The sequence below is a fragment of the Phodopus roborovskii genome, unplaced genomic scaffold (genome assembly GCF_943737965.1).
Source record: "Phodopus roborovskii unplaced genomic scaffold, PHOROB, whole genome shotgun sequence".
NCBI classification, from domain to species: Eukaryota; Metazoa; Chordata; class Mammalia; order Rodentia; family Cricetidae; genus Phodopus; species Phodopus roborovskii.
The window spans coordinates 19,473,142-19,491,906 of NW_026126418.1; the positions used below are offsets into that span (position 1 = coordinate 19,473,142).

The following is an 18,765-nucleotide window of genomic DNA, read 5'->3' on the forward strand; positions in this document are numbered from 1 at the left end:
AAGTCATAGGTGTTGCAGGTTATGTTATTTAGCAACAAATACACATGAATACTTTATAAATTGCAGGGAAGAAAATACTAAAGATGCTACTCTTTTCTGAAGAAGAGATAGATTATAAACAAATAACAGAAGAATGAAGTAGCACAAAAATAAATGTTTTAAAGTATATAGACCCAAAGAGGGTAACAATGTGTTTATTATGTGTAAATTAAGATAAATACAGGTGTCGTGAATAATTTAAATATTTTTTGTGAATTGAGTTTTACAATAAATTGCCTGGTGTCCATGTGTATCTGTGCATTTATTAGTATAAAATGCATTGTTATTTATTTAGTATCTGGTATTCATATATTTCTATAAACTGTGTTAAAAAATCTTGACCACAACATCAGATAAGTGACATCTATTACTTTGATATTAAGGTCCCAGTAATATCAGAGCAACAGATGTTGTCTGCAACAGGGAACACTACATCCTGATTCTATTTCACTTCCCTGTCACATCACTTTGTATAGGACTGCAATAACAATAATTAGTATCATATATTCAGTATTTAAATAGCTCATAATTTTAATGTTTCATCTAATATTCTATAATTTCACTCACACGTGTGTGTGTGTGTGTGTGTGTGTGTGTGTGTGTGTGTGTGGTGGCTGTAGTTTTCCATGATAGCTTCTACTACTTCCTTTTTTTCTTGATTTTAGATTTAGCTTAATTCCTTACTTCCCATTTCTCTTTACTGAGTGTTTTAGCATTTCTTTCCAGATGGAGAATAAATTTTATGTAAGTCATATGCTGTTTTGTTAATTGGGCAAAGTGTCAATCTTATAATTAATTGGAATGTGGAAGATGTTTGACCAGGATACATACTTAGTCTGAGGTCACTCTGGGCTACATAGTATGATTTGAAAATTGATAAAGCACAAAATTGAAAAAGCACAAAATCATTAGTAAAGGAATTTAGGCTTTGTTTGACAATCACTTTCTGGGTTTGACACAAAAGCCAATCTTACACATTATTAGATCAGTGGACAAAATACAACTTTAAATGTGTTTGTAGTAAAGAAAATTATCACCAGTAATACAACTGATAATAAAACTATGAAGATTTAATATTTACAATAGATATAATAATAAAACATTTGTCATTATGGCACTGGAGACTGTGCATTCATTGATAAACAACATCTCTGTATCTACAAATCAAATATACAGAACAATGTTCAAATAAAGAGCATGTAGTAAGTTATTAAAACTTAGTAAAAGTTTAATTTCATAAATTTGTCAAGTAGTTTGCATATTATATTGTTTTCAAGAAGAAAACTCCAACCATGTGTGAAAAGCAACTCAACATCACAAATCCTCTAGATAAGAGGATGTCAAATGAATAGTTCTGATCTAATTTTTCTCTCAGTAAACAGCATCAGAAAAGGCTTTATTCAAAAAGTACTACTGTTTGTTTGTTTAGTGTTTCCCTATGTGTTTTTACTTTATTATTTTTAACTAGAAGATAATGAGGCACAATCCCTTTGGGGAATTTTCCTTTAGCTTTAATCAGTAATGGTTAAGTGGATATAGGGGCATTCATAGTGTATTCAAACCTTGAGAAACCTTGCGTTAGAGTGAGCTGCTGAATAGCTCAAGGATTTTAGGGGTTTGCATTCTAAAATTTCAAGAATAGTTATGGTATTTTTGTTAGATATTTTATTGAGTAAACATATTGAGGCTTTTCTGTGGAATGTAATATATATATATATATATATATATATTACACTATCTTTATAATTTACAACATTGAGGCCAAAAGTTGGTCTCTATAAAGAGTTTGTAATATTCTCAATAAATATAAGGATACATATGAGTACATAGAATATACAGAAATGCCTTTATATGTGATATGTTAAACAAGCTATATAATAAGTTTTGATACAAAGAGAATACAGATAATGAGCCCTTAAAATTTTTATGTAACAGTGCATAGATATTCTCTTAGGAGACATATCCCCAAAGAGCAATGAATCTCCTATACTCAGCAGTAATAAATTAACATCAATAGAACATCATCTAGGCTTTGGACTGTTGCAACTATTTCCCCTTCACACTTTAATATTTTCCTGGCTTGGTCTCATATCTTTCTTGTGCATGATGTCACAGTCACTTTCAGTTCATTAGCACAACTCTGAAGTGTCTGAAATTTATTTTGCCTATTAACATGGATTGCTGCTGATGCTCACAGACTTTTGGGATGACATTTTGCTAGCAAGTGGTATGATGTGGATGTCACATGTAGGATTGAGAATTTTGAATTCATTTTTCCTTGACACCCTGAGTAGTTTGAATCTCTGTTAATCACCGCTTCCTGAAAAAAAAAATGTTCCTGTGATGCATGCTGAGAGACAATTTATGTATGAGTATAATATAAGCATTTAGAATACCATCAGGACTATGTCCTTTTATCAGAATCATCATAGTAAATTCTTCTGGAGGGTTTATAACCTAGCTGTCTCCAGGTTCTTGGTTCCTTAAATGGTAAAAGATAATGGTTTCTATCTTGCAAGACTAAGATTTTTTTTCCAACATGTAGGTTAAAGGGAACAAAATCAGGTCTTTGTGATTAGCAACTAGCACTCATTGGATGATCCATCATCGGAATATTTTCTTATCCTTTATTGAAGGAAGTGGAATTTGCATCTTACACCGGTTTTAAAAGAATTACTAGAGAGTAAGAAGATATTTAACAAGAGTTTTAGGATAATGAAAGTATTTCAATTTCCTAGATATCCATGAATTTGGACAGTACATTATAAAATACAATTCAAGTGTTTGCCTTTCTTGTTAGAAAATTGATACTCTATTTGCATCATTCATTTAATATTATATCACTGTAAAACAAATCAATAGAAAAGGAAATAATAGGTGGATTCTGCAATTTCTAGAGGTAGTTAAATAATTAAATGATCTGATATTTATTCATGTTCAATAAAAAATTGTATTTTTTATGAAAATTTCAAAGATTCACAGGGAATAAAGGCAAGTTATTAATACCACATCTTGAAGGTTTCATTTTATTTCAAAAAACTATATGTAAAAAGACATAACCTTTAAATAAGATGTTAAAAAACTGATATCCTTGTCCTTTATTCAGAGATTAATATATCTACTTTCTCACCTACTATGTATCATATTTTTTTCTATTCAGAAAACACTGAGACATACATTTTTCACTATTTATAGATGCTTCTTTTCTGTAATTTTCACCATGATGTGTCAGAAGTGCTCCATATAGAGTTCAGTGTACTGTGTCCAGTAATAAAATGGGAAAATGTCCTATATTAGCAGAAGAGGTTTTGTTCACACCCAAGAATCATTGCAAATGCTACCTTCAACATTTTGTGTTTCATTGTGGTGTTTGAGTACCACATGCAAACATATAAAATAAGAAATAATAACACTGATAATGAACTTCTAAAAAATGGATGTTTTGTTTTAAATATGTTACTTGTTTATGAAAAAGGAATATTGATATATCACAATATTGACCAACTTTGACAGTTTATTGTTTTAGTACATATCTAATTTGTTTTTAACATGTGACTGAATCATAATAATAATTTCTATGAATGAAAGATTAAATTATGTTGATGAAAGGTTCCTTTGTATGTTTCTTTTATTGGTTGCCATTAGCCAGGCGGAAGCATAGGCCAGGATATATGACCAGAAGAAGGCTCTATAATGGCAATTAGGGTATTCACCAATCTGATTAGAGTAGATGGCCAGTTCAGGCTACCTGTCCACTATTCCTAGAAGTTTTAGCTGTGGTAGTCTTTGTAGATTCATAGTATTTCCCTTGTACCAAGTTTCTGACCCCAAGATATCCGCTCCCACATCAAGACATCTCTTTCATTATTCTCCACCACTATATTGCCCTCCAATCCATTTTTTCTTGTTCCCATCCTCACCCACCCACATTTTACCCAGTAGATCCCTTCAATTTCCTCTTTCTATGGAAATCCATGCATCCCACATTGACAGCTCCTTGCAACCTATCCAGATTGGTGTAGTTTAGCATGGATATCCTTTATTTTACAGTTATATACACTTCATTACATCACTCAGGATGACATTTTTTTTCTAATTCCACCAATTTTCCTTCAAACTTCTTCATGTCATTTTTTTTTAAACAAATGAGTAATACTTTGTTCTGCAAATTTACCACATTTTCTTTATTCATTCTTCCGCTGAGTGACATCCAGGTTTGTCCCAGGTTTTGGCTATTAGAAATAAAACTACCATAAGCATAGTGTCCTTTTGGAATAATTGAGCATCTTTTGGGTATATGCACAAGATCAATATAGCTAGGTTTTGAGACAGATTGATACCCAGTTTTCTGAGAAACCACCGTATTGATTTCCAAAATTTGAACTCCCACGAGTAGTGGAGGAGTGTTCTCTTTGTTTCACATTCTTTCCAGCATAAGTTGTCATTAGTGTTTGTGTGATCTTAACCATCCTGATAGGTATCAGATGGAATCTGAGTTGTGATGTACATTTTTCTGAGTTGATGATATCGAAAATTTCTTAAGTATCTTTCAGCTATTTGAGATTCTCTTGTCGAGAATTCTCTGTTTAGATATATACCTCATTTTTAAGTGTATTATTCTTGAGTTCTTTATATGTTTTGGAGCTCATATGTGGGGTTGGTGAAAAATCTTTTCTCATTCTGTTGGCTGACATTTTGTATTATTGATAATGACCTTTGTCTTACAAAAGCCTTTCAATTTTTATCAGGTCCAATTCACTGTCAGTCTCAGCATCTGTGCTACTGGTATTCTATTGAGGAAGTTATCTCTGATAGAAGGAAAGTTGAAAATAATTTCAAATGAACACAAATTTTAAGAAGTGCAGAAACATTAACTTATATATGAAAAAATTGAAAAACTTAAAGCATTTTAATTTTCAAGTCAATAATTTATAAATCTCTCTCTAATTTCAGCTTTTTGTTTATGTACTTATCCTCTATTTATTTGGGTTTGTGAATCTTGACACATTTAAAACATTTACCAGATATTTTATGATTTGAATATTTGAGAAAATATGATATTTCACAGTTTAATTGCGTAGTTTCCACCTGATATGTTGGAGGTGGTAATGCCTCAACACTGCCAAACCAAGCATTTGTAGATAATGAATAATATTTTGTAACACAAATCTAGTTTAGAATCATTCCTGTACATCTTCATCTATTTTGGTTTATAGATGCATGTAATGGTTTGTTATATATGTATATTGAAGATGGAATTTTTCATTTTGGAAATTGAAAAAAAAAGAGGTTTATGTTACCTATACTAGTTTGTAAAAATTCCACCAAGTAATAATAGTTGAACTCTATTGATAATGCTGATATGAGACAACAGGTTGTCTCATAAGCTAGGATAAAAACCTACAACTGTACAGAAGTGACTGAATTGACCTGTTGTACATCACTGATTGTCCTAAGCTATAACCATTATTGTTCTGACAGTTCTTCATCATCTATCTGATATCACTGCTGAGCAACTTGGCATAATCCTCATCATGGTGTAATCCAAGATGCAAACACCCGTGTTTCTCAGACATCAAGTTCCTACAAGTCTTGGTTATTTGACAGATAGTAGAACCCAATTGTTAAGAAATTTTATTGTGGATTAAAATCCAGTATCCAGTATCTGATAGAGTTTTTGCTTTACAGTGAGTGTTCTATTATCTGCTCATTGCTTGTGAGATTTTTTATTCTATTTTCAATGTTCCATTACCATAATGTAGTCATCTGGTAATCTTACCAGGATGGAAGTCATGTCCAAAAGAGTATATTGGTCACTGGGTCCAACACTTATGTTTACTACACAAATGCAATTCATATTAGTATTCTGCCATGTTTATTGATACATAATTTAGGATCATTTAATTCAGTGTGGTATTCTCTATGTTCATCCCTGTCAACACCCCTTGTTTTTATTAAGTTTGAATTATATACTCTATTGTTTGGTACAGGCTGAATAATGGTTTATCTTTTGTGGAAAAGATTTTAATTATTCATTCATCCATGATTGGATATTTCATGTATTTTACATCCTGGAACTGTGAAATATATCACAATAAACAGGAGTACATATATATATATATATATATATATATATATATATATATGAATATATGTATGTATGTATGTATGTATGTATGTATGTAAGAATGCCGGCTTTTATAACAAATAACTAAATCACAGAGGAATTCACATTGATCCTGAAGGTTGATAATCTTCAGAGATCACCTCATTATTCATTCAAAAGTTATCTGGTAGTAATATTTTCTTGGCATCTTCTCATGGAGAATCTCTCTGATTTAAAAACACACATAAATACATCTAGAGTCCCATTCTAAGAACCACAGTGGAAAATGAAGGCAGGAATATCACATCAAGTAATAAAATGTCCCATGGATCTCTATAATTTAATCATAAGAATATGTGGGCATCCTTTGCTAGGCTTTCCCCATTTAGAGGTTCTCATTTGTATATTTGGTGTCTTTCTTTCTAATATTTTACAGTGTCTGAACAACAATAGCACCTCTTCCTTTCTCTATTTCATGTTATTTTTGAATACTTCCACTGAGAATGAGGGGCGAATGCTATTAATTATCTCAATAATAATCGAGACGTTTTCTTATAAAATATCTCTTCTCTATATCCCCCACTCCTCTACTTCCCACTCTCTTTCACACACACACACACACACACACACACACACACACACACACACACACATAATTATTGAAGGGCCTAAAAGAAAGAGATAGATAGTAAATAAAATATGATCATTTTTATTTAAAGAAAATAATTGAGAACATAAGTGTTAAGTCTATCAGTATGTAGTCTTCTACTTCTCATTTATATTTGGCCTGTTATTTGCTAAGGATCGTCTATGAAAATTATCCTAACCCAGAATGATATAGCATTGAGTATAAAGAAAAGAGCTTTCCAGAAAGTGAAAGGAAAGAGAGGAGAATTAAAACAATATGTGATGATATGTTGTGATGATATATATATGAAAATGATGTAAATAACACATTATATTAAGCTAACTTAAACAACTGAAATTTAACAAGTTACTTTTTAAAAGGGAATTTATAGATGTTATTTTTCAGCTTTTTTTTTTCAAATTTATTTTTTTTATGCATATAGAGTATTTTTTATTTAATTTTATATAACAAAGTCCAATTAAATGAAAACAAACATTTATACACAATATTTGGGAATTTGGGCGTCGTTCTTTCCAAACTACTTCCTGCTGGTAAGGGGCCCTGTCTTGGGGGATTCGAAGAAGATTCAGATATCCTAGCTGTAGTCTGTAGGGCTGTTTTGTCCAGCTGTTTGGAATGTAGGATCAGCTTGTACTCTGTTTCAGGCGGTCTGGTGTGATCAAACCACATTAGTCTGGAAGGAATCCACATCTTTTCATTTTCTGTGGAAACAAAAATAGAAATACTTTTCCCCAGTAACTTGTTCTTCAACTTAAATTTTGGAGTCAAAGAGTTTTTTTTTTTTTTTTTTTTTTTTATTATTATTATTTTACATGTCGATCCCAGTTCCCTCTCCCTCCCTCCCTCCCCCCAAGCCCTCCCTCCCTCCTTCCCTCCCTTTTGCCCTCTCTACCCTCTCCCATGCACTCTAAACACCCTCCCCTCACAACCCCCCACCACAATACAATATGTAGGGGAATGCCATCCAGTTGGGGTCATGTAGATCTGACAGGTCCTGTGAAGTAGGGACTAGGGCTTCTCTCCTATCTCTAGAATAAGGCAGTTATCCCTCCATGGGGGATATGTTTGCAAAGTCCTTTTGTGCACCAGGGATACATCCTGGCTCCACTGTCTGAGGTCTCTTAGGCTGCTCAGACCTTCTGGCTGAGACCCATATTCAGGGGGGTCCGAGTCAGACCCCTGTTGGCTTCCCAGCTATCAGTCTAGTGGCCCTTAGCTCCTCCTTGTTCAGGTAAGCTGTCTCTATGTACTTCTACCGCATGGTCTTGTCCTCTCCATCTGCTTCTGGGTTCTAGTTTGACTCAGTGTTTATGTATGGGTGTTTGCTCCTGTTTTCAACGGGCATTAGTTGAGGACTCCATGGAGAAGTTAGTTGTTGATCTAACTCTCCGGGAAAGGCATTTATGATAGCCTTTCCACGGAAGCTGAGATTGTTAGTTGGGAGCAGTCTTGTAGTTCCCACGACCTTTCTTTGTGTTCAACTTTATCTTCAAACCAATATTGGCTCCCTCTTTTATGTTCTCTCTCTCTGTCTCTGTCTCTCTCTCTCTTTCCTATTTTCCATTCCTAACCAGGCTCAATCCTCCTGGTCGCACATGCCTTCCTCTCCTCCCTCTCATTTTCTCCTACTTCTCTCTCCATTAGCTGTCCTCCCCCACTATACCTGAGGTCTGGGGGACTTGTCCCTTCCCAGTTCTGTGAGGGACTTTATATGAATCTCTTAGAATACAACTTGTATCCTGGTTCCTCTGGTGATATGAATTATAGGCTGGTGATCATTTGATCTAGATCTAAAATCCATATATGAGTGAGTACATACTGTGTTCCTCTTTTTGTGACTGGGTTACCTCATTCAGGATGGTTTCTTCAAGTGCCATCCACTTGCCTGCGAATTTCAAGATACCATTATTTTTTTCTGCAGAGTAGTATTCCATTGTGTAGATGTGCCACATCTTCATTAACCATTCTTCAATTGAAGGGCATCTAGGTTGCTTCCAGGTTCTTGCTATTACAAATAGTGCTGCTATGAACGTAGTTGAACAGATGTCTTTGTTGCATTGATGTGAATCCTTTGGGTATATGCCTAAGAGGGGGATTGCCGGGTCTTGTGGTAAACTAATTCCCATTTTCCTGAGGAACTGCCATACTGATCTCCAAAGTGGCTGTATGAGTTTGCACTCCCACCAGCAGTGGAGGAGTGTTCCACTTTCTCCACATCCTCTCCAACATAAGTCATCACTGGTGTTTCTAATTTTAGCCATTCTGGCAGGGGTAAGATGGTATCTCAAAGTTGTTTTGATTTGCATTTCCCTGATAGCTAAGGATGTGGAGCATTTTCTTAAGTGTCTTTCAGCCTTTTTGATTTCCTCCATTGAGAATTCTTTCTTCAGTTCTGTACCCCATTTTTTAATAGGGTTATTTGGTGTTTTGTTGACTATTTTCTTGAGTTCTTTGTATATTTTGGAGATCAGCCCTTTGTCAGATATAGGATTAGTGAAAATCTTTTCCCAGTCAGTGGGCTGCCGTTTGGTCTTGTCAACTGTGTCCTTTGCCTTACAGAAGCTTCTAATTTTGAAGAGGTCCCATTTATTAATTGTTTCTTTCAGTGTCTGTGCCCCTGGAGTTATGTTCAAGAAGCGGTCTCCTATACCAATTTGTTCAAGGGTACCTCCTACTTTCTTTCTAAGAGGTTCAATGTGGCTGGATTGATGTTGAGGTCTTTGATCCATTTGGACTTGAGTTTTGTGCATGGCGACAGACATGGGTCTATCTGCAGTCTTCTACACACCCTCATCCAATTGTGCCAGCACCATTTGTTGAAGATGCTGTCTTTGCCCCATTGTATAATTTTAGCTGTTTTGTCGAAAATCAGGTGTTCATAGGTGCGTGGATTAATATCAGGATTTTCAATTCGATTCCATTGGTCTACCTATCTATTTTTATGCCAATACCAGGCTGTTTTCAGAACTATAGCTCTGTAGTAGAGCTTAAAGTCAGGAATGGTGATGCCTCCTGAAGTTCTTTTATTGTATAGGGTTGTTTTGGCTATCCTGGGTCTTTTGTTTTTCCATATAAAGTTGATTATTATCCTTTCAAGGTCGGTGAAGAATTGTGGTGGGATTTTAATGGGGATTGCATTGAATCTGTAGATTGCTTTTGGGAAGATTGCCATTTTTACTATGTTTATCCTACCTATCCAAGAGCATGGGAGGTCTTTCCATTTTCTGGTATCTTCTTTAATTTCTTTCTTTAGAGTCACAAAGTTCTTATTATATAGATCTTTTACTTGTTTGGTAAGCGTTACACCAAGATACTTTATGTTGCTTGTGGCTATTGTAAAGGGTGATGTTTCTCTGATTTCTTTCTCTGCCTCTTTGTCATCTGAAAAAAATAGGGCTACTGATTTTTTTGAGTTTATCTTGTATCCTGCTAGTTTGCTGAAGGTGTTTATCAGTTGTAGGAGTTCCCTGGTAGAGTTTATTGGGTCGCTTATGTAAACTATCATATCATCTGCAAATAGAGACAGTTTGACTTCTTCCTTTCCAATTTGGATGCCCTTGATCTCCTTTTGTTGTCTTATAGCATTAGCTAGAACTTCTAGTACGATATTGAAGAGATATGGAGAGAGAGGACAGCCTTGTCTTGTTCCTGATTTTAGAGGAATTGGCTTAAGTTTCTCTCCATTCAGTTTGATGTTGGCAGTTGGTTTGCTGTATATTGCTCTTATTATGTTTATGTATGTTCCTGTTATCCCTGACCTCTCTAATACCTTTATCACGAAAGGGTGTTGAATTTTATCGAAGGCTTTTTCTGCATCTAGGGAGATAATCATATGGTTTTTCTTTTTCCGTTTGTTTATATGGTGGATCACGTTGATAGATTTTCGTATGTTAAACCATCCCTGCAATCCAGGTATGAAGCCTACTTGATCATGGTGGATGATTTCTCTGATGTATTTTTGAATTCGGTTTGCCATTATTTTATTCAGTATTTTTGCATCGATGTTCATCAGGGATATTGGTCTGTAGTTTTCTTTCTTAGTTGTGTGTTTGTGAGGTTTGTGTACCAAAGTTATTGTGGCCTCTTAAAAAGAGATTGGCAATAAACCTTCTGTTTCTATCTTGTGGAACAGTTTGAGGAGTAGTGGTATTAGTTCTTCCTTGAATGTCTGGTAGAATTCTACACTGAATCCATCTGGCCCTGGACTTTTTTTCGTTGGAAGGCTTTCGATGACTGCTTCTATTTCATTTCGGGTTATAGGTCTATTTAAGTTGTTTGTCTGTTCTTGATTTAATTTTGGTAAGTGATAGTTATCCAGAAACTTGTCCATTTCCTTTGAATTTTCAATTTTTGTGGAATACAGATTTTCGAAGTATGACCTGAAAATTGTCTGGATTTCCTCTGTGTCTGTTGTTATGTTCCCCATTTCGTTTCTGATTTTGTTAATTTGCATGTTCTGTCTCTGCTTTTTCGTTAATTTGGATAAAGGTTTATCAATCTTGTTGATTTTCTCAAAAAACCAACTCTTTGTTGCATTGATTTTTTGTATTGTTTTCCTGGTTTCTATTTTGTTGATTTCAGCCCTCAAGTTGATTATTTCCTGGCGTCTGCTCCTGCGGGGTGAATTCGCTTCTCTCTGTTCTAAGGTTTTCAGTTGCGCTGTTAATTCATTTATGTGACTATCCTCTGTTTTCTTCATATGGGCACTTAGTGCAATGAACTTCCCTCGTAGCACTGCTTTCAAGGTGTCCCATAAGTTCGGGTATGTTGTATCCTCATTCTCGTTGAATATTAGAAAGTCTTTAATTTCTTTCTTTATTTCTTCTTTGACCCAGTAGTGGTGCAATTGCACATTGTTAAGTTTCCATGAGTTTGCAGGTTTTCTGCTATTTGTATTGTTGTTGAATTCCAATTTTAAAGCATGGTGGTCCGATAAGATACAGGGGACTATTTCTATTCTCTTGTATCTGTTGAGGTTTGTTATGTCTCCTAGTATGTGGTCGATTTTAGAGAAGGTTCCATGTGGAGCAGAGAAGAAGTTATATTCTTTTGTCTTTGGATGGAATGTTCTATAGATGTCTGTTAGCCCCAGTTGAGACATAACTTCTGTTAATTCTTTTGTTTCTTTGTTGAGTTTCTGATTTGTGGTCCTGTCTAGTGTTGAGAGTGGTGTATTGAAGTCTCCCACTATAAGTGTGTGAGGTTTTATATGAGCTTTGAGTTTTAGTAGTGTTTCTTTTACGAATGTGGGTGACTTTGTATTACGGGCATAGATGTTCAGAATTGAGACTTTGTGTTGATGGATTTCTCCTGAGATGAATATGAAATGACCGTCTTCATCTCTTTTGACTAGTTTTGGTTTGAAGTCTAGCTTGTTAGATATTAGGATAGCTATGCCTGCTTGCTTCTTATTTCCATTTGATTGGAAAATCTTTTCCCAACCCTTTACCCTGAGGTAATGTCTATCTTTGGAGCTAAGATGTGTTTCTTGTATGCAGCAGAAGGATGGATTCTGTCTTCGTATCCATTCTGTTAATCTGTGTCTTTTTATAGGTGAGTTAAGACCATTAATGTTGAGGGTGAGTAAGGACCATTGATTGTTGATGGTTGTTTGATTTAGGTTTGTTGTTGGCAGTGGTATTGTGAATATATTTGTTCTGCTTCACCCTAGGTTTCTGGTGTAGTTGGATTATCTGTTGCCTACATTTTTGTGGGCGTAGTTACCTTCCTTGGGTTGGAATTTTCCTTCCAATACTTTCTGTAGGGCTGGATTTGTAGATACATATTGGGAAAATCTGGTTTTGTCATTGAATATCTTGTTCTCTCCATCTATATTGACTGAGAGTTTTGCTGGATATAGTAGCCTAGGCTGGCATCCGTGTTCTCTTAATACTTTTAGAACATCTATCCAGGACCTTCTGGCCTTGAGGGTTTCCATGGAGAAGTCAGGTGTAATTTTGATAGGTCTGCCTTTATATGTTACCTGTCCTTTTTCCTTCGCTGCTCTTAATATTCTTTCTTTATTCTGTATGCTAGGTGTTTTGATTATTATATGTCGAGGGGTCTTTTTTCTTTGGTCCAGCCTATTTGGGGTTCGGTATGCTTCTTGTACTTTCATGGGCATGTCCTTCTTCAGATTTGGAAAGTTTTCCTCGATGATTTTGTTGAATATGTTTTCAGCACCTTTGAGCTGGGCTTCCTCACCTTCCTCTATGCCTATTATTCTTAGGTTTGGCCTTTTCATGGTGTCCCACATTTCCTGTATATTGTGTGTTAAGGATTTGTTGGATTTATGGTTTTCTTTGGTCGATGAATCTATTTCTTCTAGTTTATCTTCTGCACCTGAGATTCTCTCTTCCATCTCTTGAATTCTATTGGTTATGCTTGTGTCCGTGGTTTCCGATTTTTTGCCCAGCTTTTCAATTTCCAGCTTTCCTTCCATTTGTGTTGCCTTTATTTTCTCAATTTCGGTTTTCAAATCTTGAACCGTTTCCTTCACCTGGTTAATTGTTTTTTCTTGGCTTTCTGTACTTTCCTTAAGGAATTTGTTCATTTCTTCCACTTTTTTGTTTGTTTTTTCCTCTATTTCTTTAAGGGATTTTCTCATATCTTCTTTGAGGGCCTCTATCATTTTTATGATGGTGATTTTTAAGTCGTACCCTTCTGCTTTCTCTGCTTTGTTGTTGTGTTCCATTCTAGTTGGTGTATATTCCCTAGATTCTGGTGGTGTCATGTTTGTCTTTCTGTTGTTAGGTGTTCTCTTGTATTGCCTTCTTCCCATAGTTTCTTCCAGTAGGTGTTGGTGGTGTCTCTTCCCTCTCTCTATGGTCCTTCCCAGATGGGCTTATGTGGATCAAACATTCAATGTCTGTAGCTCTGTGTGGTCCAAGCTCTCTAGGAGGTTTCTGTGCAGACAGGGATCCAGGGATGGGGTCAAGGATGAGGATCCAGAAGAAGATGCCAGCAGGTACTCACAGTGGTCCTCTGGCCAATAGCTCTGGCCAATAGCTCTGGCCAATGACCGGCAGAAGAGGACAAGGGCTGAGCTTGAACTTGAGAAGGTTTTGCAGGGTAGTGGGATCTCACTGAAAACTGGCGCTCTCCAGCTGAGACCTCGTTCTTTGGCAGGGGCCCAGATTTGGGGGTCAAGGATCTTGCCTGCAGGAACTCCGAGTGGACCTGCAGAGATAGGTGGATCTCTGGGAGGGGCCTGGGACTCCAGCAGAGGACTCGAGGCGGGGTCAGGGACCAAGCCGGTGGAAATTACAGGTGGTCCCACGTGGATAGTCAGGTCTCCTTTGTTCGGAGTTGCTCCGAGAGGTCTCCGAAGTAGGGTGGACTGTTGGCTCCACCCTCTGTCCCAGTGCTCAACCAGAGCGGCAGGACCGTAGGTGGGGTAGGGCACAGGGTGGGGGGGGTAGGCTGGAGGTTGGGATGGGTGGGGGTGTATCAGAGCTCCAAGGGTGCTCTCAATGGGGACCGGAGACAGGAGCAGCAGGATCAGGGGCCAATCCAGGGAGTTCAGGTGGGGGGAGGGGGGAAAAGAGGTTGAAGGGGACAGGCAGCCCCAATTGGGCCCAGACTCACCTCTGGCCAATAGCCGGCAGAAGAGGACGAGGGCTGGGCTGGAACTTGAGAAGGTTTTGCAGGGTAGTGGGATCTCACTGGAAACTGGCGCTCTCCAGCTGAGAGCTCATTCTTTGGCAGGGGCCCGGATTTGGGGGTCAAAGATCTTGCCCCCAGGAACTCCGAGTGGACTTGCAGAGATAGGCCAAATATTTGTATAGTTAAGTCCAATCTTTTTTTTCTTAAATGTAAAAAATACCTCAGTACAGCAGAGACAGATACGAAGGGTGGGCAGGAGGGCAGCATGCAGGGGCATGCATTGGATGCTGCTGTTTGTAATTTAATTGTTTTAAACCCAATGTCAAATTATGTTGGAGAGGATGTGGAGAAAGGGGAACACTCCTACACTGCTGGTGGGAGTACAAAATCGTACAGCCATTTTGGAGATCAGTATGGTGGTTCCTGAGGAAAATGGGAATTAGTTTACCACAGTACCCGGAAATCCCCCTCTTAGGCATATACCCAAATGGTCCACATCCCTGCAACAAAGACATGTGCTCAGCTATGTTCAAAGCAGCATTATTTGTAATAGCAAGAACCTGGAAGCAACCTAGATGCCCCTCAACTGAAGAATGGATAAAGAAGATGTGGCACAGCTACACAATGGAATACTACTCTACAGAAAAAAAAAAAAAAATGGAATCTTTAAATTCGCAGGCAAGTAGATGGCACTAATAAGAATCCATCCTGAATGAGGTCACAAAAAGAGGAACATGGTATGTACTTGCTCATATATGGATTTTAGACCTAGAGCAAAGGATCACCAGCCTATAATTCACACCACTGGAAGAACTAGAATACAAGGTGTATTCTAAGAGATTCATATAAAGTACCTCACAGAAGCGGGAAGGGACAAGTCCCCCAATGCAAATGGGAAGTTGGGAGGCAGTGAATGGAGACAGAACTAGGAGAAAGAGAAGGGGAGGAGAGAAAAACATGTGCAACTAGGAAGATTGAGTCAGGGTAGGAATAGAAGACAGAAGAGTAAGAGAGAGAGAGAGAGAGAGAGAGAGAGAGAGAGAGGAGAGAGAGAACGAACATAAAAAAGTGAGCCATTATTGGTTTGAAGAGAAAACTGAACCCAAAGAAAGGTGTAGAGAACTACAAGACTACTGCGAACAAACAATTTGAGCAATCGTGGAAAGGCTACCATAAATGCCTTTCCCGGATAGTGAGATCAACTACTAACTTATCCACCATCATGGAGCCCTCATCTAATACCTGTTGGAAAGGGAAGCAAACACCCATAACTAAACACTGAGTCGAACTAGAATCCAGATGCAGAGGGAGAGGACAAGACCAAGTTGCAAAAAAACATAGAGACAGCTGACCTGAACAAGGAGGAGCTAAGGGGCCCCCAGACTGATAGCTGGGAATCCAGCATGGGACTGACTCAGGCCCCCCTGAATATGGGTCTCAGCCAGAAGGACTGAGCAGTCAAAGGGACCTCAGACAGTGGAACCAGAAGGTATACCTGGTGCACATCAGGACCTTGCGGGCACATCCCCCATGGAGGGATACTCCCTTAACGTAAAGACAAGAGAGAAGTCCTAGTCCCTACTTCAAATGACTTGACAGATTTACATGACCCCACTTGGATGGCATTGCCCTACCTGTGGAATTGGGATGGGGGGATGGGAGGGGAGGGTGGTCAGGGTGCATGTGAGGGAGTTGATAGAGTAAGAGGCAGGAAGGGAGGGAGAGAAGGAGAGGAAACTTGGATCAACATGTAAACAAACAAACAAACAAACAAAAAAAAACACTTCAAATGACTTTACAGATTTACATGACCCCACCTGGATGGCATTTCCCTACATGTGGAATTAGGGTAGGGGGATTGGATAGGAGGGTGGTCAGGGTGCATGTGAGGGGGCAGAGAGGGTAAGAACGAGGGAGAGAGTGAGGGAGGGAGAGGGAACTGGGATCGACATGTAAAATAAAAAGTAAATAAAAATAATAAAAAGAAAAGAAAAAAAAGAAAAAGAAAAAAACCTCAAAGGAACAGGACTTTCACTGTCACTCAGGCCCTCCAGAGTCACTGGCTGTGAAGGTTCAACCTCCAGCTGGAATCTCCTAATGCTCTTGTGGTGTGGCAGGGGCCCCTGAACAGTGATAGTGCACACTGAGCCACTTGCCATCTCGGCGATGCCATATCCAGGTCTCCTCTGACTGGCTGGTGTGAGGCTGACCCTGCCAATTGATGTACTGGTGAGTGGGATATAGGCGATGCAAGCTGTGTTCTCCCTAATCAAATGGGCATGCGGGTTTAGATTGGTGTATAGACAAGACCACTCAAGAGTCTCAAAGTAAAACTTCTGGCTCAAAGGAAGTGAGGCCCTGATCATGAATCTTCGTGTAGGCCTCAAAGTCGCCATTGTTGATGCCTTTGATCAGTTGCTCTGTGATCTTAATGATCTCCTGTTTTCGCACGTTATAGTCTTCATCTTCTGTAGTGGTATTGCAGCTCTCTGTGGAGCCTTTGATCACATCTGTAGCATTGTGTACCACGGTAGTTTGTGGTTCCTTGACACCGCCATCTGACTTCTTGTTCAATAGGCTTTTGGCATCCTGGAAAAGAGCATGGTTGTGAGGATGGAGCCCTTCAATTCTCTCCCGGCATTGATTTTGCGAAAGCACTCCACCGACTCTTGGCAATGCATCATGGATGCTACCATGGATCGTTGACAGACCCGTGGGTGCTTGAGAGCCTGGTCAGCTGTGATACACTTTGCTGGGTTTATGGTCATCATCTGGTTGATCAAGGTCTTAGCTTCAGGAGTCACTATGTCCCATTCTGGTGATGGGAAATCATAGGATCCAGCTTTGATCTGCTGATATAGCTTGTGCTGATCCTCATTCCAGTGTAGGAGGGTTGCCCACCAGGAGGATATACAGGATAACCCCCCAGGCCCAGATATCCACAGGTTTTCCATAGGGATCATTCCTCAAGACCTCAGAGGACAAGTAGCCTTGGGTGCCAGAAAAACCAAACCAAGCCTGCTGCTTTCCCTGCACTTGAATGGCAAGGTCAAAATCAGCTAGCTTGGCCGCAGCACTCTTGCATTTACTCGCCAGCAGCAAGTTCTCAGGCTTCAGGTCCTGGTGCACAATGTCATGCTGGTGGATATGGTTAACACTCCCCAGAATCTGATGTATACAGTGGCTGACATCAGCTTCACTGTAGTATTCTCTGGCTATTATTCTTCAAACAATTCCCCTCCGGTAACAAGGTCAAACAGGAGGTAGTGAAACCCTTCTTCAGAAATACTGTCATGGAGAAGTCGGATTATCTGGGCCTCTCATTCTAGTTTCTGATGATCTCAGGCTGATAACTTCTTAGTATTGATGATTTTGGCTGCAGATCCCTGCATAGATGTTTTCTTCACATACCTTCGAACCACTGAGAAAGCACCCTTAGGAAAGTGGAAGTAGTAGGTCTTCTACTAGGTTCCAAAACTTTGATAACCATGGATAGTTGACTAGATTGGAATAGGCATTTATGTCCTACAGCTCTAGGTACTTCTGATGAAATTTCCAATGAGGCTGAGTATCTATATCCTGAAGTAGCTAGCCACAGGAATTCTAGGAAAACTCTTCAGGTGGGTTAATGTGTTCAGTTACTGGTTGTAATCCATGTTCATAATCTTTCTAACTAAAGCCAGAAAGCACACTGTTGGATCATGATCTTCTACTTCAAATTTTCAAAAGTCCATATAGAGCACTCTTGAATTTATATATACCAAAACCATATTTTTTAAATCTCACTTTATTTTTCCAAAGGAATATTTGCATACACTGTGTAGTGTTTAAGAGGATGTCAAAGATACTCTTAATTACATGCTCTTTGGTATCTTCATATCAAGGATGATGTGTAACACTATCTTTGTTCATAGACGACCAATATGAATTATGATAACAACTGCATATGTTCAGTTTTTACCTTTTAAGACACTTCAGCTCTGCACGCAAAACTAGAATTGTTATCTTTTTCTTTTTTCTTTTTCTTTTTTTCTTTTGGGTTTGTTTGTTTGTTTGTTTTATTTTATGGTATTTCAAAGGTTTCTTGATACAGTCCTGACTATCCTGAAACTCAGTTTCTAGGCCAGGCTGGCCTTGAACTTACAGAGATCTGCCTGTGTCTTCCTCCCAAATACTCCCAAATACCAAGTCCAGCAATTTACACTTATTAAAGTTTTCCATACACACAACTGACTTTTGCATGTTTTACATCTTTGTTCCTCAAGTTGCAGATCAAGGGATTCAACATAGGAATGACTAGGGTATAAAAGATGGAAGTCACTTTGTCAGTGTTGTCATATTTCATCAGAAATAAATTTAAATTCTT

The 18,765-nt window shown here is 38.1% G+C and overlaps 1 pseudogene; it reads right to left on the bottom strand.

The window, feature by feature from the left end:
* Nucleotides 1–16,493: 16,493 nt before the first annotated feature.
* Nucleotides 16,494–18,744, bottom strand: LOC127221853 (calcium/calmodulin-dependent protein kinase type II subunit gamma-like; annotated as a pseudogene).
* Between the last annotated feature and the right edge of the window lie 21 nt (nt 18,745–18,765).